Source organism: Marmota monax, unplaced genomic scaffold (assembly GCF_021218885.2).
Source record: "Marmota monax isolate L192 unplaced genomic scaffold, Marmota_monax_Labrador192_F-V1.1 WCK01_AAM20220418_F8-fsc00061, whole genome shotgun sequence".
Lineage (NCBI taxonomy): Eukaryota > Metazoa > Chordata > Mammalia > Rodentia > Sciuridae > Marmota > Marmota monax.
Window position 1 is genome coordinate 6,524,842 of NW_026695230.1, and position 21,769 is coordinate 6,546,610.

The window sequence follows — 21,769 nt, forward strand, 5'->3', positions numbered from 1 at the left end:
TCAATTGTTGCTAAATACCAGGTGCAACCTTCAGTCACAGCCCCACGGGCCACAGAAAATGCCTAAGCTGGTTCATATCACAGGGATTGGGTTATTTTGCCCTGGCCCAATGGTCCATCTGTCCTGAACTGAGACTTTTGTGTGTTGCACCTCTGCTACCAGCTTTGTGCTCCACTTGAGGTCCAGTGAGCTGAGGTTCACCCCACAGCTTGCTCTGGATCTCCACCTGCAGGCTCAGAACCCCTCGTGGCCCCAGAAATCATCAGCTTCCCTCTCCCAATCTCAGAATGTGCCTGGTTTCGGCAGTGGCCCCGTGACCCACAGCTGGGCCATCTTCAGAGCAAAGAAACCCACATAAATGGCAGGATCAGAAGCAATGTTAGACCACAGCTTCCCTCCCAGCTCCCACTTCCTTCAACTTAAGTGAAATAAGGCTTCACCATAGGGGGTCATAGGAGATGCACAAATTCATATCCACCGCCCTCGGGCCACCACAGGAACAAAGGCTTCTCACAGCACCACCACCGAATGCTTCCTCCAGAGGAACAAAGGATATCAAATAGAGACATTTTTCTTCTACTTGTGCACACAGAGAAGCTACAGACAAGGACAAAGCTCCCAGGGGGTGGACACCAAAGGGGAGAAAATAATGACTTATAGTTCAAAATGTCCTGACATCAAACACCTTTTTCTCCAGCATCTATTTCTGGAGTTCACCCCATGCAAATATAAACACTTATACATCTTTCCTCTGTGTATGTACAACAGCCCCCTCTGGGAGGCCCTGAACCACAGAAAGGGCTTGTGTGCACACGCATGTGCGGCATGCACCACACCAACACAACAATCATTGCTATATGCACACACACACAGGGTGTAGACATGCTAATGCTTGCAAGGAGACTGCACATATAGAGGCATCATGAGCACATACACACAGAGGTCCCTGCTCACCAACCCAAGCCCCTGACATCTAATTACATGGAGACAGTTAAATACCAACTTCATGGTATGCATGTGCCCAAATAGAACATATTTACTTTGAAACAGAAACATATCCATCCTGTGGCATATATATAATTGTGAGTGAGATCAACATCTCAAAACCATGATGAGTGCCCCTCACCAGATGGACAGTCATGCAGAATGCATGCTGCTACACAGTCTCCAAATGTCTTAGTGAAAACAACCAAAAGCCAAGGACATGGAAGCCAAGACCTTTGATGCTTTTGTTTCTCCAACAGAACTGCCACCCGACGTGGGGTTTGGGCTGCGGCAAGCTGCCCACTCATCGCAGCAGGAGCCACCATGAATACAGGGTTGGTGTGTGCTGATAGCATGGTAATCATTTCCCAGGGGCTTGGGTGCCCACATTATCAGGCACACACACAGGCACAAGTGTGCACGCTCACTCACACACCCCTGACTGTTTGCAGCTGCCTTTTCTTTTTAAATCTCTCATATAATACCCTTTGCAATCCGGCCCCCCTCCTGTTCAGCTGAGCTAAACTATTTCGGGAATTGGCACAGATGCTGAGAGCAAAGATATTATTCTGAGATGCTCAACAGAGATCAAAGCTGCTTAATCAAAGCCGTCGACTCGGTGTACAGCGCCTTGGCACATCCAGAGAGCCCAGGTGGAAGGAGAAGTCAAAGCAGATCATGCAACAGAGAATCCAGCAGTGGAATTCCAAGTCTGGCTGAAATGGAGCAGCCAACATCAGGGAGGAACTCTGAGGTCATCTAAGTCCTTGGCTTGTCTTACTCTCCATCTCCAGACAGAAGTCTGCTCAAAGCTGCCCCAGAAAGTCTTTTTTACTTGAAATGCCCTCCAGGGGCAAAGATTTCCTAACACTGTATTGAGCAATCCCCACCCTAAGCAAATGGCTTGGTCTCCAGGTGTCAGTATATGAAACTCTCCAGAACTTACCTGGAATCATGGCCCTTCTTTGGAGTGTGGCTGGGTAGAGCTGGCTGGAGACTTGAAGGGTAGGTGCCCACAGGGATGTCATTATGGGTAGAGACCCATTGTGGGACATGGATACATGACATAGAGACCTCCAGCAGTGTCCCCTGTGTAGACCATCCACATGCTTCAACGAAGGTTTTTCAATGAAAGAACTCCTCCCATCCCCCAACAAACAGAAAGCACTCATCCATTGGTTCATTTCACTGGCAGGTATTAAGTACCTACTACATACCAAGCACTGTTCTGGGTGCATGGATCAAACAACTTCTCTGTTCCTAAGAGCTCATAGTTTAGATGGAAATGGTGGCGATGGGGAGTTAGGTCAAATTATGAATAAAAATTATGTTTCACATTGTTATAAGTACAGGGAAGGAACTCAGCAGAGTTCTGTTACACAGAGAGCAAGCAGAGGCCACGGGGACAGAAGGCTGTGTTAATCCAGACAGGGTGAACACAGAAGCCTCTTTGAGGGGTGACATTTGAGCAAAGCCTGAGGGATGAGAAAGAGTCTGCATGTGAAGAGCAGGGAGCTGTGTGTCAGACAGAGGGGACGGTGCAGGGTGTGAGTGGCTGTGCTTGTGGGAGGCTGGTATGGGGCCACACGGTCAGCAAAGCCAGGGTGGCAGGAGGTAGGACTGACCAGCAGGCTCTGGCCAACTCAGAAGGGCATTGAGACCACCTAAGTCTCCTGCAGTTCTCCAGGGAGGAGATGATGGCCCCTTGGACTAGGGGAGTCGCAGTGGAGGTGGACAGCAGTGGATGGACTTTGCAGGTAGGAGGGATGGCCCTGTCCAGGAGTCGAGAGTGGAAGACAAGCAGCTGGAGAAAGCTGTCACTAGCCAGTATTGCAAAGCCAAAAATCCCAGGACTGAGACGCACCTTTAAATCCCACTTCATCCCATGGTTCAAATTATCCCCTGTCCCCACCATGTGGGCATCAACCCTGGCTTCCATGACAGATCTGCAGACCAGCCTCAGGGGCTGCCTGCCCGTGATACACTGAAGAGCAACGGTTCCTAGAGAGCTCTTCTTTGGATTCTGCTAACTCTTCCTATCAAAATCACCCACCCCTTGGTCTTGCTTATGTCCCTCCCTAGAGGTGGTGAGGAAAAGACAAGCCCCCTCCCCCAGGTGGGGGCTTTGGAGGAGCGCAAACAGTGCTAATGTGTCCCAGGTCACATTTTTCTCCAGGCTAAACATCCCTGTGCATTCAGTTGCTCGGGGTCAGTCCCAGCTTGACATCATTACCACAATGTCCCTTTGCAAGTGTCTGCCTGGTGTGAGGATTGGACTTCAACACCTCCAGGTTCAAAGAATCCCGAGGATCAGAGGCCAGATGTTCATCTCTCAGGAGCCATTTGTTTGCATCCCTTGGCTCATAGCCCAGAATACTGTGCTGGATGAGCTGTGTCCCTGTAGCCTTACCCTTCTCCTTCCAGAATTGTTTTCTGTCCTAAAATGTTCTCTCAGGCCTAGGATATGTACAGCGCTATGTGGAGCTGTATTTTCCAAAGCAGGCCATGCAATGGAGTTGCCATAAGATGGTGCATGGGAAGAGCCATCTGTTGGTGAGTAAATCTGGACAGTGCTGTTTGCTATGACATGTGGGATTATGTATTATGTATCTGTGTGTGCATACATATTTATATTTACACAAACTACCATGACATCCTCTAGTCCCCCCTGGGAGTTCCAAGGTGCACACGTGTTTCGACACCCATTCTCTTGGTTGTCTAGGGATGCTGCCCAGCTTATGGACAGAAGCAACTCTGCTTCCCAGAATGCCTACTGTTAATAGGTCTGCTTTGGGAAATGCCATTCCAAATGATAGCTATGAAATGAAATTTGTTCTTTAGGTAACTCAAGCCCCAATGTCCCTCTTTGCCCTGAAACATACAGATGTTTTAAAGTCCAAATGGCTGTTTCTGAATTCAATTATCTGCCTAGTGGGTTCCTTCTTCCTTTATTGGTACTTATAGATCTGACTTCACTGAGGTACGCACACTGATTTAAACAACTAAGTAAGAGGCTGGATTAGTCACCTTCCTACCCTCCCCTCACCCATGTTGAATTCAAATAAGCCATCCTTTGGCTGCTGCCCAGGCCTTGGGTGGAAGTGAATGTTTACACCCCGTTTCCAGTTCCTAGGGGGATTCCAGCGGTGAGGCCCTTGCTGGATGCTTTCTCTGCTTCCCGCTCCACGCAGGGGTTGGTCAGCATGGAAATCACCAGCCTCACAGGGCAGGTCGGGGAGGACAGCGGGGAGGACACTGCAGCTGAACCCTGGGCCCAGCCCTCACTCTGCAGAGGGACCCTGTGTAACACCCAGGAGAACCTTTTTCTGAGCCTCCCCTTCCCTTAGTGTCAAAGGAAGCAGGTGACCACAGAAGCCCCATTAGGAATGGTTTGCTTTTGGTCCCTCCCAGTCAGTGGCTGGTGCAGCCGTTTCCCAGTCAACCTAAAAATACAGCAACAGAAAGTGTCCTTCCCACGCACCATCTTATTAAAAGCTAGAAAATCTCTCAAAATAAATGCATCCTTTGTTGTTAAAATATCTAGAAATATTGTGCCCTTCTACCCCGGGTGCCAAACCTGAAGTGCCATTGTTAGAAGGTTAGAAATAGTCGTGGTGGAGGTGGAGGGGGCTCGAGAGGCCTCCTCAAGGGACTCGCAGGCTGCACTCCCCACCCATGTGGAGCCTGTCAGAGAGGTCGATCCGTTTCATAAGCGCGACAGTGACCAAACCCTCTTCAAAGCAGTGAATCCACTTCATCATCTTTGTCAAATAACGAACCTAAGGTGGAGCTGTGCCAGATGTCCTCAAGCACATGCCATATTATTTGGGCAAACGTTTTAGGCATAGCGAGCCCTCCTTATTGGGGGACAGGGGGAGCCCCACCCCCAGCGATCCCAGTACTTAGATGCTGGCCAAGGGCCAACTCTGTGAGCAGGACTTTCTAAGGACAGCAGCCTCAGGCCTGCTATGTTAACTCTTTTCTGCACAAGAGCCAATATTGTCTCTATTTCCAGATGAGTAAGTGAAAGTCCAAGGGCTGTACCCAACCACCTGTTCACATTTGGGCTCATTACTATCTCCACTGGGTCTTAGTTTCTTCCTGGGTAAAAATTAGGGAAGATAATACAAACTACCTTCTGCTGTCATTTTGATGATAAATAAATTAATGCACATCACTCCCCTGCATATAAAGCGTTTGGTTCCTGGTACATAAAAAAGGACTCAAGAAATGTTAGATGGTCATATTATTATTATTGGTTCAAATCACATGGCTAATATTTGGCAAAGTAAAGCTTTGGATTCTGGTCTGCCTTGTGTCACCATATTATTGTTTCTAGAAAGTTCTGTTATCTTAAGAATAAAACTTGCTTTTTTGGTTCCTGTGACAGAAAGCATGGCCCTAAAGATCCCTGGGTTTTACTTATGACTATGCAGACTGTAAGAGTGAAATCGATCCCCTTTTTTCAATCCCAGTACCACACTCCCCAGGGAAGAAAATGAGTATCCCAACCTTTGTCAGGGGCTCTATCCTGGATTTCTCATGTGGGTCCAAAGAGTTGGGTCAAATGGAATCTTGTAGTTCCTGCTGAAATCATATGGTTTTGTGAAAGGGGTTCTGAGGAAAGGGAGATCAAGACAGACAATTCTGTAAAGCATTCATTGCAAGTGGTATGAAAATATATATTTATATCTCCCAGAGTGATATATATATATATATATATATATATATCCCAGAGTTATTCTGAGTATATAGTAAAATAACATTCACAGAGTGGTGAGCACATAGTTAGTGCTCAATAATTGATAACTATGATTATTCAGTAAGAAATCTGTATCTGAAATAAAAGTCAACTCACTGATTTGCCATAAGAAGGAATCTATAACTACAAGAACAAAATGCCCGCTAACCCTGAAGGATGTCAAACCACCTTGTGAGTGTCAGTATTCTCCAGAATGAGTTGGGAGAATAAAGGAGTTGGGTAGGGGATGGGGGTGGTCCTGAGCATGGAGATAAATTAGGGTTGAAGAGAGGTGTGCAAAGATTAAGCTGGAGGCAAAGACAGCAACCAGGGAATATGGCAACCAGGGGTCAGTGCAGGTAGAAGGTCATGGTCCTCCAGGAGGCAGGAGGCCAAACCACAATGAGCCAGACAGCGGACACAGGCACCGTCCAGGGGCAGCTATGATCCACCTCTTTTAGGAAGGTGCTTTGAGGTTTTTCTGGTGGGACAGGGTCATTCCAAGATCCCAAGCCATGACCATCTCATAGTCTGCAAATTGGAAGTAGTGAGTCTCCCAAGGGCTGTTGCAAACCTGTTTTCTTGGATGGAACAGCAAAAAAAAAAAAAAAAAAAAAAAAAACCCTCTGGTATTGCTACTTTACAGAAGCCTTAACTTGCAACTGCTGAGCTACACTGCAACCACATATGGCCCATTTGAATATTTTCAACTTCCAGCACAGAAACTGATTTTCAGAAGAAACTCGTGATCACATTTCACGAGGTGTGGATCTGTGCCAAGTGGATTCAGCATTGACCAAGTCTTGTATATTAATTAACCTGAAAGGTGGGAGGCAGCCTGAAGTTCCAGCATCCTGCAGAGTGACTGGCAGAAGACTTGAAGACTGCAGAGCTCCCCTATAAATGTTAAGAACTGCTTGCAGGGACTCAAATCTTCTCTCTACCAGCCTGAAGCAAGCCAGAAACCTCCTGGGTTCCAACCCTGAGGCCAGCAGGGCCCCTTCCTGAATAATGTGCCCAAGTTACAGGCAAAGCCTTCTGGATGATGGTGAGCGAAGTGAGCCACAGACCCTACGTTCATGATAGATCACAAGGATAAGGAGATCTTTTCCCTGCTCCCTGGTGCTCAGGGCCAAGTCCTTACTTCTCTAGGGAGAGGCAAGGGCACAGAGAAACAGAAAAGGAGAACAGAGTGGGACATAGAATAAAAACTCATGTATTAAAATAACAACACAAATGTTTGTGTTTCCTCCAAAAACTAGCAAATGCACCGATGAAGGCCATTGGCCAGGTCCCTTAGTAGACGAGATTCAGACTTGTAGCAATAGATCTCTCAAATAAGCTGCTCTATATTAATTATAGTTTCATGAGCAAGAGGTTCAATTAGCCATGGAACTAGATGTGAACCTGAAAGATGTTTGGAGCTTCACTGCAATACAGACCTCACCTGATGACCTACAGTGACCACTAGGATAGATTTTAACACCCTCCTGTGTCTCCCAATACTCGAGGCTCACCTGCCCTTATAGGAAGCTGGCCTGCATTGCTAGAATAGTGTTCTGACTGGTTCTACTGCCCCCAATCCATCCTCTGCATTGTTGTTGGAGGAACTGGTGTACAGAGCAAATTTGATTATGTTACTACTCTGTGTAAATTTTTTTAAAATGATTCTGCCCTATGTTCATGATAAATCCCAAGCACTCTAGCTTGGCTTAGGTTATCTGCATGCTCTGGTCTTGCCTCCCAGCACAACCAGATCTCTTGACACTTCTTGTCACATACCTTTAGTTTCAGTCTTCCCCAACCCCAAGCATTTCACCTGGATGATGGAGATACCACTATATACTCACCCCAAACCACTTCCCTTTCCTCCCATGGACATGGCTAGAAGAGACAGAAGCTGAGGCTACAAACATGGTGGAGACTTCAAGATGGAAGATCTCTGGATTCCTGAACCGTTGCAAGAAAAAGAGCCACCCAGAGCATCCAACAAGGAACACCAGTGCTTGCCCACTGCATAAGCAAGAAACTAACATTTAAGGTAGGAAATCATTGAAAACCTTGGGGGTGCTCGTTATAGCAGTCAGTGGATCCTATCAAACACACGAGCATGTTCTTGTAGGCAGTCGGCCTTTTTATGTTGTCCCCTCTTTCCAACATCCTCCCCTTTATTTTTTGCCTCTGTAATTCCTGATTATCCTTCAACATTCTGGGATCACCTCTTCTGGGAAGCCTACTTTGATCCAGACAGAGTCTGAGTTTCACCTCTGAAGTGCCCCAGACTCGGTACTTTCCTTCTGTCGATGTCCCTAACAACGGAAGTTTAGTTGTTTCTTTCCTTGTGCATGTCCGCCAGTGACCAGGCTCCGGACAGGGACTACATCTTGCTCATCTCTGTGTTCCTGGGTTCCAGAACATGGGGACTTTCTGAGTCGATTTTGAATAAATGTTTTTCGAATGAATGTGTAAGTGGGTGCATGAATGGAGTCAGCACACACAGAGATTGGTGAATGGGCTGTTTCCTGACAATAACCTAAACATTTACAGGATGTGTGTGCCAAGGACCACAGGGAGTACGAGAGAAGTGTGGGGACCATGAGGTCCCAGCCCAGGCCCAGGGAAGGGAAGTCCACAGAGCAAGCCTGCTGGACAGTGGTCACAGAGAAACCAGAGCTCTGTGTGTCATGGACACAGAAGAAAGAGGCGAGAGAGAGTTAGAAGGCAGGAGGATGTTGTGAAAGAAGAAACATACCTTAATTATGCACCTACTGTGTGCTGGGAAGTTTAATTGGATATTTCAGAAGCCTATACAAAAGCAAGAGCAGACAAATGGGATTACATCAAACAATAAAGCTTCGGCACAGTAAAGGAAACAATCAACAGAGGAAAGGGACAACCTGTAGGGGGCGGGGAGACTATTTGCCAACCATTCAGCTGACTGATTACATAAGGAACTCAAAAAACAACCTCAGAGAAAGAAGTAATCCAATTTAAAACTGGGCAAATGATCTGAATAGACACTTCTTTTTTTTTTTTTTTTCTTTTTTTTTTAATTTTTTTTATTGGTTGTTCAAAACATTATAAAGCTCTTGACATATCATATTTCATACATTAGATTCAAGTTGGTTATGAACTCCCAATTTTACCCCAAATACAGATTGCAGAATCACATCGGTTACACATCCACATTTTTACATAATGCCCTATTAGTAACTGTTGTATTCTGCTACCTTTCCTTCTTAAAAGAAGAAATACAAATAGCCAACAAATATATGAACAATTGATCAATATCATTAGCCATCAGGGAAATGCAAATCAAAGCCTTGATGAAATCCCATCTCATTCTAGTTAGAATGGCTACCCTCGGAAATACAATAATGAAAGCCAGGCAGGATGTAGGACAGGAGGAACTCTGATATACTGTGATGTAAACTAGTATAGTACTATGGAGAATGGTATGGGGGCTCCTCAAAAACCCTAAAAATATAGATCAATTGTATTACCCAGCTGTCTGACTCCTGGTTATATAATCAAAGGAAATCAGCATACCACAGAGCTGTCTGCATACCCAACTTATTGAGGCACTGTACACAATGGCTGAGACATGGAATCAACTGAGGAGCCTATAAATGGATGAATGGATAAATAAATTGTGTATATACACAACAGAGTAGTATTCAGCTATGAAGAAGAACAAAATGTTGTCATTTGCTGCAAACAAACAGTCGGAAATAGAGGACATTGTGTTAAGTGAAATAAGCCGGACACAGAAAGAGACAAAAGCTGCGTGTCCCCTTTCATGTGTGGAAGCTTAAAAATAGTGAACCTGAATGTAAAAGATGATTCCTGGAGGCTGGGAAGGTGAGTGGTAGGAAGGAGGAATCAGGGAGGGCTGGATTTGATCAGTATACACCATATGTATGTGCTGAAATATAATAAAACCCATTATATGTATAATTAATACATGTTAATAAGGAAAACAAAAAATTACAAGGTGTGGCTATCCTTATAGCATCCCTGTTATGTTTTCTGTGAATGTCCTCGTTCAGCAAATAAGGATGCAGCTCAGAGAACTTAAGTGACTTGTTTAAGCCCACACAGCTGTTCAGTGGCAGAGCCTGAAATCCAAACCAAGTGTGCCCGTATTCTGAGCAGGGGCTCCTCCCAATGTACCTGAAGGGACAAAGGCTGAAGCCAGACATGTCTGTTTCTCTGTGACATCCAGTGCCTACAGACTGCACAGAGCAAACCCTCCAGTGCTTCCCCTGGCAGGGGTGGGTTAACACGCACCGGAGGGGAAGGGGAGAGCTCTGTCAGCAGGCTGCTTTGCATGCAGTCCCAGACACTACAGAGGCAAATTCTGGGCTGCTGGTCAGGCTCCCTGCTTTCTCAGAGGGAGCCAGGCTGGAGCCAGCACATTTCCCAGCCCCCAGGCAAACGCTGACCAGGCCTCCTGGGCTCTGTCTCCACTGGCAGCTGGGAGCAGTGCAGTCTCTTGGCGGGCAGAGCAGCCCACGGCCCTGCTGGCAGGTGAGGGCTGTGTCCCGCTGCCAGGGACCGCCCCCTCTGTCTGGGGAGGAGATCCAGGAGCCCCAGGCCCAGGCCCAGCCTTCACTTGCCTCAACAACCTGGAGGCTGAGCAGAGTTCCCTGAATCGCCGGCCGAGAGATCAGGAAGGCCAACGTCTTGCTGGGATGTGGTGGCCAGCCGCAGAGGAGTCTGGGTCCCAGAACGAGCCGTCAGTGGTCATGGTCTCGTGAGGGTACTCTGCCAGGTGCTGCGATGAGCAGACACAGCTTCTGTCCCCAGGGAGCTCAGAGCCTAGGAGAGGAAGTGGACACAAGGCCGACGATCCTAGGACAGAGTCCAAGGGAGGCAGCTTCCTCGGCTCCACCCTTCCTAGCTCCACACTCCCTAGGCCTCGGTTTCCTTGCCTGTGAAGTGACACTGACAGAATCTCCTCAGAGGGGTTTGAAAGAGAAGCATGTGGGTGAAATGCTGAGCCAAGTGTCTTGCTCATGGAAGCCAGTGGCTCCGGGCTGTGTGGACTTGTGTGCTCCCGGTTAGATGGGGCGTGTGGAGGTCAGGGCTCTGGGCTTAGATTTCTTGTATAACACCCATGGTTTTTTTGCCCAGGGCTGAGGACTTAGTTGTTTTCCAAGTAGGAGAGAGGCAGAAGGCACAGCTGATGAGACAGGAACAACTGCCATCAATAATAGCTTCAGGATGTGCGTCTCTCTCCCTACTGGGCTTGCTCCAAGGAATCGGCTTCTTTGAACTGACCAAGAAGCAAACCGCAAAACAGACAACAGCAGGCGGGGAAGAGGCTGGCCAGGCTAATAATCTCCAAATAATGAGTCTAGATAATCTGAACTTGATAAAAGTCCCCCTGAATAATCAAGGACAGTCTGCACTGGTGAGAACAGCTCCTATCTGGGCAGCACTTAGAGTTTGCACAGCTCCGCCACGAACATTATTTCATCTGGGGGAACCCAATAGATATGTGTTGAAGGATTGAGCTTTGCAACGGTCTCGTGATGGAAGTCTTAAGGACCCTGATTGGGCTGATTAAGATGCGGAGGCCCGGGAGAGAAATTCAGTTGCTAAAAAGGATGAGGCATGTTTGATGCCAAACCCAGTGTTATTTGTACACCTTCCCTGTAAACAGACAGTCATGGCAGCTGTGCAGTCATGGACCCCTGGGCCAGGCAGGAAATCCAGCTAACATATGTGTCCTCAGTGTGCCTGTCCTGGAGATGGGTCTCCAAAGCAACATGTAAAAAAAAAAATCTATTCTGGGCCCCCTAACCCTGCCGCCAGCAGGCATGTTCCCTGGTGGGTGGGAAACTGTGGAGAGAAGAGAAGGGGGCATTTGGCACAGCTGGAATGCAGACAGGCTGGGAGGCTGCTGAAAAAATTGGCTTGGCTCTCTCTCGCTGATGGAAGCTGCGTAAAATGTGGAAAGAAAAATTACACAACTGAGCTGCCTCCCGGGAAGCCGCTGGCTAATTAGGTGTCTCGCAGCGCACGGCTCTTATTCACGGAGCAGTCTTCACCCTTGGGCTGCCGACCCCGGCTGGGGACAGTGTCTGAAGTGTTTTCCTGGGATGCTGGTGGTCACCAGGGCCACTGCTCCGAGGGTGCCTTCCAGGTGCCACCTCCGTGATGGAGGTTTGCACCTAGTAGCCATTAAACACCAAGCTCTCCCTGAAACCACAGGAGGGAAGTGTGACCAGGCCTCCCATGTGGTGGGTGTGACCAGGGCTCCCGTGTGGTGGGTGTGAAAGCAGAGGCAAGGAGAGGTCACTGGGTCCCAGCCTTGGGGACAAGGTGAGAGGTGGCTGGTGACTCTAGAAACCAGAGGGGAAATGGTCCTAAACCCTTAAAGAGAGAATTCCAATTTGGGGGATGAAGTTCATGATCCATCCTGACTTGGCAAAGCAGGAAAAGCCCTCCAGACAGCATCTAGACCAACGTTTCACCAACTTTTTTTTTCAATAGGAACTTTTATCTGAACACAGTCTTGGGAGGAAGCAGAGAAGATAAAACAGAGCAAGGAGGTGGTGCCCGGTGTTAAGTAGGGTGCCCACCTGCAGCCTTCTGGCCTCCCACTCATCAGTATTGCATCTGCCTGGAACCCTGGGGTTCCTCAGAACCCAGTTTAAATCACTGTCATTCAGCTCCTTCATCTTGCCACCTGAGAAAACAGAGATCTGGAGAAGCAAAATGACCTGCCCAGTACCAAAAAGTTCAATAAGCAGTAGAGGCACAACCAGCAATCAGACTTCCTGTTGTTCCGATGGAGGATTGCGGTCTGGGCTACGCAGCCTTTGTGGCTCTACACCATGACGGAGTTGGAGGTTAGATGTCTGTCTCGATGGTGCAGCAGTAGTGATATACACATGCAGAGAAATGGAGATAACAATGTGTGGTTTATTGAGCCTTTTTTTGTGCCAGGCTTCGTGGATGTATTGGGAACCTAGAGTTGGAGGGACATGGGCCCCATGCCCTAGGAGCTCACAACAGAGCTGGGGAGACAGATAGGACCCCTGGGGCTGCCTGTCAAACCAGGGAGTGGAGAGAAGTTTAGTGGGAGTGCCCATGACAGCCCATGAGGACCATCAGGGTAGGAGAGGGTCATTGGGGACTGACGGGATTAAGGCTTGAGAAGGGAGGACTTGAAGGGGGGGGAGGACTTGGTGGGGGGGTATAGCAAGGGGGATTGTTCCAAGGAGGCTCTACGAGAGCCAAGGCTGGGAGGCACCAAAGAGCCAGGCGTGGTGACTACACCGGTGCCTTCTAACAGAGACATGCTCAGGCCCTTCCCCGCCCCCTGTGGAACAGGGTTTGTCTTCCCGACCCTCCCCAGCCCCAGCCCAGGACTGATGGGAGGCCTCAGCTTCTTACTTTCCAGTGAGTGTCCTGAAGAGGGGAGGGGGGGGATGGGAAGAGTAGGAGAAAGGAAGTGGATTCTCCAAGGCTGTGTGTGTAAGGAAAGATGTCACTGCTACCAAACACTGAAGCTGCTAGGACAGTCACGGCGCAGCCAGCGTGGCTTCCTTCCTGGGCTTCTCTTCCTCGGCCATGCTGGCCATCCTGGCCCAGAAGGCAAAGGAGAAACAAGGGAGGGCTGGGTCTTTCTACGTGACCCTGGGGCCTTGTTCCTGGAGGCCCCAGAGGCTTGATGGGTGAGGGCTGGACACGGGGCTGGGGCAAGGGCTCTGACAAGGTGGGAAAGAGGCTTGCCACAGGGGATACAGGAGGAGCCCTGGAGCAGGGCAGGAGGCTGCGCTCTGTGGAGACCAGGTGTGGCCACTGCGTCTCTAGGAACACAGAGTTGTTCTGCCCACTCTTTATCTCAGCGGAAGCCAGGCAGCCTCCAGAGCTCTGGAGTCAGTGGCCATTATGGTACAAAGATGGATCAGCAGAGAGGCCTGTGGTCTTGGGTGCTTAGATCAGGGTCAGGAAGAAGCAGGCGCCTTGTCCTGAGCAGGTGCGCTGCAGGGGAGTAGCAGAGAGAGGTGCCCTCTCCAAGGAGTTGGGGGAGGCCTTGAGCTGTTTTGTTGGGATATTATAGTGATGGATGCTTCCAGAAGACTGGGAGACTTTGGTATATGCTTGCGTATGGCCACATGAGTGAATGTTTATGGTATGTGATCAGCACTGACAGCTGCGTAATTGTGTAGGCGAATGCGTGCATTTGTATGGGTACCTATGAGGGAGTGACCTGTTCCTTGCATGAATGTGTGCACACGGTCCTGATGTAGATGAGGGTGTGGCCTTGTGAGTTGAATGCAGCTGAGATTCTCCTGAGTGTGCATCTGCACCGCTACTGTGTACAAGGGTGTGGGGAAACTTGTGAATGTGTGACTACACTTTCCAAAGTGCCAGGGGACTGAGGTAGGCCTGGCCAGGTCTCCTTCCCCGTGGGGCCCAGCGTAGGCATCAGGGCTCTGGCAGGGTCAGGGACAGTGGGTGTTCCAAGCCTCCTTGCTCCAGAGCCCTGCTCTGTGCCCAGGAACATTCCCACTTTCTCATTCCAGGGAAGGAACATAATGTCCACTGGCTCTTCTCCTGCCCAGTGAGTCCAACTCCCTGCTGACTTGGGCTGAGAGGCACTTCCTGACTGGACAGGGAGCATCCAGAGAGCCAAAGCCCAGGGGCAGAGTGGGAGGGAGGGGCACCCACTTCAAGAGACTCTGCCACAGGAGCTTGTCCCCTGAGGAGGTTAAAGCAGCTGTCACTCACTGGGAGTCTGCCATGTGCCTACCCTGGGCAGAGCATTTCCAAACCATACACTCTTCGAGGCCTTCTTGTGACCTGGTTGCTGGGTACTACCATTACCTCTTTTTGGCAGTCAAGGACAACTGAAACTCGGGATGAGGAACTGGTCCAAGAAGGCACAGCCAGGGATTGGTAGGGTGGGATTGGATGCGATTTTCCTGACTCTGCACCTAAGTTCTTGCCCTGCAGGCAGGACCAGCCCCTCCTGACCACGCTGCCCATCACCTCCCATGCACAAACAGGAAGACGGAGGCCCAGAGGGGACATATTCTCTCACCAGGCTTCCTCCTGCCTGGGCTGTCCCCTAGGAATCCTGGAGCCTTATGGGCTGTGACTGCAGCAAGAGACCTAGGTGATGATGGTGCTCTGATTTCTGTTTAGGAAATAAAAGGCCTCACTAAACAGTCCAGGGTGCATTGTTCCATGTGCAAATTGCTTCCCTTTGTTGGGACTGACAGTGAGAACTGCAGCTTCTGTGGCCAGTGACCAGGGAACTTTCCTCAAGAAAATCTTTCCATGGCTTGCTCAGTCCCCCCACTGACAGGCACATGGATCTCCTGATCTCCAGTGGATCCTACACAACTCAGCCAGCCTCACTTTCTTCAAACAACTCTCTGCTACCTGAGGGCCTACTATGTGCTGTACCATGTGCCAAACCCTTTCATATCATATATGGTACATGTTATTCTTCTCATTTATTATTTCATTTAATCTCTATAACTGTACTATGAGATTGGAATTATTTCCATTTTACAATTAAAGAAACATTCCGAGAGTTTAAGTCATTTTCTTAGGGGCACACAGCTCATAAAAGCTGGAGCAGGAATTTAAACTTTGGTGTAACCCCAAAGCCTATGTTCTTTATAATTAAATGATCATATTTGAGCCCTATGGTATTTCTGTAAGCAGAAAATATTTAGCCTAGGATCAGAAATGGCACAGAGGTGTTCTTACCTGGCTGAGAACACATGCTAAAGGGCAGAGGCAGGATATGGGCTCAGGTCCACAGGAACATCAGTGTGCATATGTGGATGGACACCTGATTCTGCATCGTAAGAGTGAGAGCAGTTTGTGTCTGTGTGAATGTAGGGGAGGGCAGGTGGCAGCCTAGACAATTGTTTGACTTCTTTCCCTGCCACCATGACACCTCAGCTCTAGACAAAGAGGGTCTCTCTCTTCCTTGGCCCAATGGGCCATCCTCCTCCTTACTCCACTTCCCCACCCCTCACCTACCCACAGATCTCCATTATCAGGTTTCCCATGGCCTCAGAGAACACCCACATACGTCCCTTCTGAGTGCTGATGTCCCCACCTCACTCTAGATTTTTCTTTGGCTCCACCTCCATCTCAAATCTGGGGATGCCCAATGCTACTGCTCGCACAGAGATGGACTCATGGTGAGATTCAGAATGTGCCCTTGCTTCTCTTGGGGACAAGGATGAGCCTTGAGTTCCAAGGAGCCTGTTTTTCCCTCCATGTGTTCATTCAAGTATCCACCCACCCACCCATCCATCCATCCACCCAACCGTCCATCCACCCATTCATCCATCCATCCATGCACCCATCCACCCACCCACCCATCCATCCACCCACTTGTCCATCCACCCACCTATCCATCCATCTACCCACCCATCCATCCACCATCCATCCATCCACCCACTATCCATCCATCCATTGAACAAATGTTTTAAGCACCCATTATGCTTGAGGTACCATTGTAGAACTTGTTTACATCAAAGAATAAAAGCAGACAAAAATACCTGCCCTAATGGATATTATAGTCTTGGGAGGAGAAAAAGATAATAATAATTACATCAATTACAAAGTACGTAGGAAGATGCTAAGGGGAAAAATAACATTAGGAGAATCTAGAATCCATTGAGAAGGTGACTTTTAAGGCAAGGCTTGAATGAGACTTATCCATATGATCATATGTGGGAAGAGTTTTCCAAATGGAACAAATAGCAAGTGCCAAGGTCCTGAGGTGGAGGTCTGTCTGTGGCCAGAGTGGGGTGAATTGGGGCAGGAATAGGAGAGGAAGTCAGATAGTGTAAGGATTTGACAGTCATTGTGAGAACTTGGACTTGCAATCTGGGAGGGAATGGTGTGTGTGTGTGTGTGTGTGTGTGTGTGTGTGTGTGTGTTGGAAGGTCCTCCCTCCCTTCTGGATCTTCTTCTTTTCTCTCGCTTCTAATAAGAAGTCTCAGGTCTCAGCCATAGCTCTCTCCGCAGGGAAGTCTTTCCTAAAGTCGATTTCCCTAAGTGGCACCTAATGCCTCACGGTGCACTTTTTTTTTTTTTTTTTGGGCACCAGGGATTGAACTCAGGGACACTCAGCCACTGAGCCACATCTCCAGCCCTGTTTTGTATTTGATTTAGAGACAGGGTCTCACTGAGTTGCTTAGTGTCTGGCTTTTGCTGACACCCGGCACCATGTACGTTTTATCACGACTCCTGTATTTCATCTTGTTTGGTGCACTTACTGTCTGGAGTTAGCTAATGTCGATTTTCTGCTTTGTGTCTCTGCCCACCAGAATGGAAGATACCCGAGGGCCTGCCTGGGCCTGCCTTGTTTAGTTCAGACTTCCCGCTGCCCACACAGTGCCTGATGCCCGGCAGAGCTGTGAGACAGCAAGCAGCCTGCCACCCCCTGACCAGCTGGCCCCAGGGGCTGCTGGGAGGGCAGTGGATCTCCTGATCCCCAGCTGGTCCACACCACCCATGCCACAGCGGCCTCCATCCTCCTACAACACCCTGCCACACCCAGGGAAGTAGGAGGTGAGGATTAGACTCAAGAGGCCCTGGGCAGAGCTGAGCTCTCCCCGTCCCACCACTCCCCCACTGGATCATCAAAGTAGATAGGTCTTTTCGTCGAAACCCCAGGCAAAGCTCTACTGGTCAGGTCAGAAAGCTGTGCTGCTCAGAGGCTTTCAGAGAGAAAAGGAGCCTGAGGAGGGACAGAGAAACTACTAGGCACTCACAAAGATGTTCTCAGTTGGGTCCTCAGCTGAGCCTGCAATGTGAGGCGGCTAGACCCACTTTGCAGATAAAGAGACGGAGGCTCAGAAGTTAAGCAACTCTCGCAACTCCCCCTATTTCATATTACATGGTTAGTGCACGGCAAAGCCAGAATTCAGTCTTAGGTCTGCCTGACCCCAAAGCCTGGGGCTTCATCCATCTCTAGGCTAACCTTCAGCCTCAATCCAGCACAATAACCCATTCTTCCAAAGACTTAAAAGAACCAAGAAAAGGAAAACAAGAAAAATAAGGAGCCCATCTTGATAGGGACGGGGTTGGCCAGGCGCCCTCTCTGCACTTATGCCAGGAAGAGCCACCCTGGGCCCAGCATCCTGCACTCTTGACCCAGGGTGTGTGGGGACAGCCCTGTCCTCCTCTTAACCCAGGGCATTTGGAGCAGCCCTGGGGTCCAGCTCTCAGCCTGAGCTCCAAAGGGAGTCTCCGGCTGCCTGCCCGCCGTCCTTCCAGACTAAACATTCCCTCTCCAGCTCTCCTTGCTCCGCCAGGGCAAAGTGTCCTAGGAGAGTCTCAACAACAGAAGTGAAGGATAGTTTACGTGTGTCTCTGGACACCCTTGGGAGAGAGGCGGGCATGTACCCAGGCCTGCAGACACGCTCAGCACGCGCAGGAAGGCAGAGCTGTGGACGCCAGTGGGGAGAGTCAGACCAGCCCGTAGGTTCACACGTCACACACACACACACACACATGGCAGGGCTGCTGTTGAACCTGATAAAGAGGAGTGGGCCCACATTAGAACACAAAGAAATACTCAGATCCCACTGGCCCTGGGCTTTGGAAGGGACCGGGACACGTGTGCCTCAATGTGGACACACATGGCCTGCAGGGCTGTATTTTGGAAAAAAAAGAAAAAAACACAACCAAACCTGCCAATGTTTCCACTGTGGGCTGCTTGTAAAATTTTTGTAGACTGGAGAAATGGCCCTGAGCTGCGGAGCTGCATGTGGGTTGCCAGATAAAGAGGGGGATCAGGAAAACAAACGGCTCTGAGAGCAGGAGTGGGGTGGCAGTGCGGGGCCTGCGGGCGGGGTGGGGCTGGGCTGGGACAGGGTCCCCCAACAGCCACAACAGCCACTGGTCTTCCAGCCCACGGGCTCAGGGCTTCGGTTTGGCTCAGTGAGATGCAGCACAGGCCTACCATGCCCTGGGCCAGCACCTCACAGGCTCCTAGTGCAAGGAAGCTGTTAGGAGGGAGTTCGTGACGCCGCAGGTGTTTGGGGACACAAGTCACTTCATTGCCACCTTTGGGGCTGCCCCGGTTAGAGCTGATTCATTATAACTCAGAAATATTTTGCATAGTATAACGTGTATGTACAGATTTTTGTGAAATGCATCTGTAATAACAGCAATTGCAAAACAAGAGCAAGCGCTTAAGGAGCGTGGACTCAATGCCAGATGCTGGCCAAGTCCTTCACATGCGTCATCTTTGACTTTCACGACAACCATGTGAGGTGGGCCCTTGATATTATACCCATTTCACAGATGAGGAAATAGAGGCACAGAAGATCTCGGTAAGATTCCCCAAGGCAATCAGTAAATAATTAGGAGGGTTGTGAATGCAAGTGCAAATCCATTTAATGGCCGAAAACTGTATTCATTATGTAGAGATTACATATAATACATAAAATTGACACATCGTGACACATTTTAAAAGTCCTTATTGTTTTGTTGAGAAATGTCCAATGGGCACTGCTGAGCCCGCCCTTGGGCAGTGGGTATGAAGTGCCCATCCATTCTGAGTGTCCTTCAGGTTGGGGCGTGTGGCCACCTGCGGGTTCCATTCAAGGGTCTCTTCTGGACAGTGGTTTGAGCATGAAGGAAAAGGATGGTGGGTGGGGGAGGTTCAAAGGTCACAAAGAAGAGGACCATTTTGAATGTTAACAAGTAAAGTTCTGTGGCGGCTGGAGAGATCCTCATGTGCTCTGGCAGGTTTGACTGACCATCAGTTAGAAGGTTCCGGGGAAATTCCCGACAGAGGCTCTGAGAAGAACAGGAGAGCCATGGCTGCAGAGCGGGGCCCTCTCTCGGCAGGACTCTGCCCGCCACCATATGGGCTGTGCACCCCCCAGGAGGAGGGGCTGTGCGTGCAAAAGAGCTGGGTGTGCCACAGATGGGCTGTGAGCAATGACGCTGGGTCCCGTGACAACCGGGCCTCAGGTGCAGAGTGGTGGCCTGGGCAGGTGTACCTGTGCATGCTGGGGGACACGGGGTCTCTACTTTTTGCTCAAGTTTTCTGGGAACCTAAAACTGCTCTCAAAATAATAATAATAAGAAGTTTATTAATTAAAAAAAGAGAGAAAGAATGAGGTGGGGACAAAACAAAGTCCTGAGCCACCTCTAGGTCTGAGGTTCCATCGAGTTCTGAGCAGCCCAGGGGTCTCCACGAGTGCCTCTTGGTCCCCAGGGGTGGGACTGGAGCTGAGAGCACCAGAGCCAGCAGCGGCTGGGCCCTTGCCTGTCCCCACCCACCAGCCCAAGCTGACCTGGACTTCTTTGCTTTATCAACTCGGATGCCACAGCAGTGTCATTTGCAGGTTGCTCTGCCTGTCACATTCTACGGGCCTCGGTTCAGGGGCTCATCTGTGGGGGCCCCCAACCCTCCTCATGGGGCAGCACCCCACAGTTTTCAAGGCCCCTTCATAAAGGGCCCGTGAAGGTAGCCACCTCACCAATAAGCCACAGCCAGGTAGGCTTGGAGGAAGCGCTCTGTAACAGTTACTGTATGAATGAGTGACTCTTTGAGTTTAGCAGTGAACCTGAGAGATGGACAAGGCATTTTTGGCTTTACCTATATTACATTTATTGAACTGTTTACAATGAGTAAGATACTATATAAGCACTCATGTGAATTAATTCATTTAAACCTCATTACAAACATTGGTGGCAAATAACAGTATAACTGAAGAAACTGGGGCACAGAAAGGTTAACTACCTTCTCAAAGGTCACACAGCTAGTATACAGAGATTCCACTTCTGGCAGCTTGGCTTTTACACATACCACGAGAATTTGTTTCAGATCCAGGGAGACCTGGGCTGTGACCCGCCTCTAAGTCCCAAGGAAGGTTAGCGGTGGTGGCCAGACTCAGATTCCAAGAACAGCTCAGACCTCTTCCCACATGATCAAAACAACATTTCTACAGCCTGGCACAGCATGCGACAGCTGGCTTTCCAACTACCTAGCAAACAACAGGACCCTCCCTGCCTCGGAGGCCAAGGCAGTCCCTCCCCGGAGATCCATTTACATCCAAGGTCTGTCTGATGCAGAAGTGGTGGCAGAAAAGGAAAACAGGAAGACATGTTCAGAACAATAATAAAAGCAAGATGAAAACACGATCTCCTCTCCAGAGGCCTCCCATCCCATCCGCAGCCTCGGCTCAGACATCCAGCGGACCTGACCGATTTGCAGAACTGGGTCCCTTGACTCGGGAAGGGGCTATCCTGAGCCTAGAGGGCTAGCCTGAGCCCAGAGGGCGATGACGAGGTGCTAAGTGTCCAGCTGTTTAGGTGCCTCCATCCTCCCCCACCTTGAGCCCTCCCTTCGTCTGTTCAATCATTTGCTGAAAACATGGAGGACAAGTGCCCCAATTCAGCGGCTCTTAAGCTGATGGAGCTCGGGTCTTCCCCCCTCAGACTTGTGAGAGCCGGATGTGACAGGTGGTGACACACTCTCCAGCCCAGGAGGCCCTCTACCTGTGAGAAGCTGCTTGTTCTATCTGTGTCACGAAGCAGTAAGAGATTTCTGAGCCCTGAATGGAGTCCACTCCATGGATACTGTGGACGCTGTGGAGCCCCGGTGTGGCCCTCAGGGTGGCCTGGCTGAGCCCCTGCTCCCCCGCCTGGGAGGAATCAGATGGCCCCTCCGCGTTCCTCTTTACTTCTTCCTCCACACACAAGTTATTATCTTGCATTAACTTACTTACTTGAAACCTCATTAAATCCTTTTTGGAATGAAGTTGAATCATGAAAAAAAAAATCTGTTGAGCTGAACTCGTAGAGGATAGAATAAGGAGGGGATTTATTCCAGGAACTGGGCTGAGCCTCCAAACTGAAACTCAACATTTCCTGTCACCCCCACTCATATCCCTGGGGACAGGACTGCTGTTAAAGGGAGGGCTGCCTTATTGTGACATTCCTTCTGCCTCAGGGTTGTTGGCCCTTCCAGGAGAGGCTCTTGGGCCTGTCTGGGGCATCTGATGGGGAACAGCTCCCACTGTCCTGGCCTCA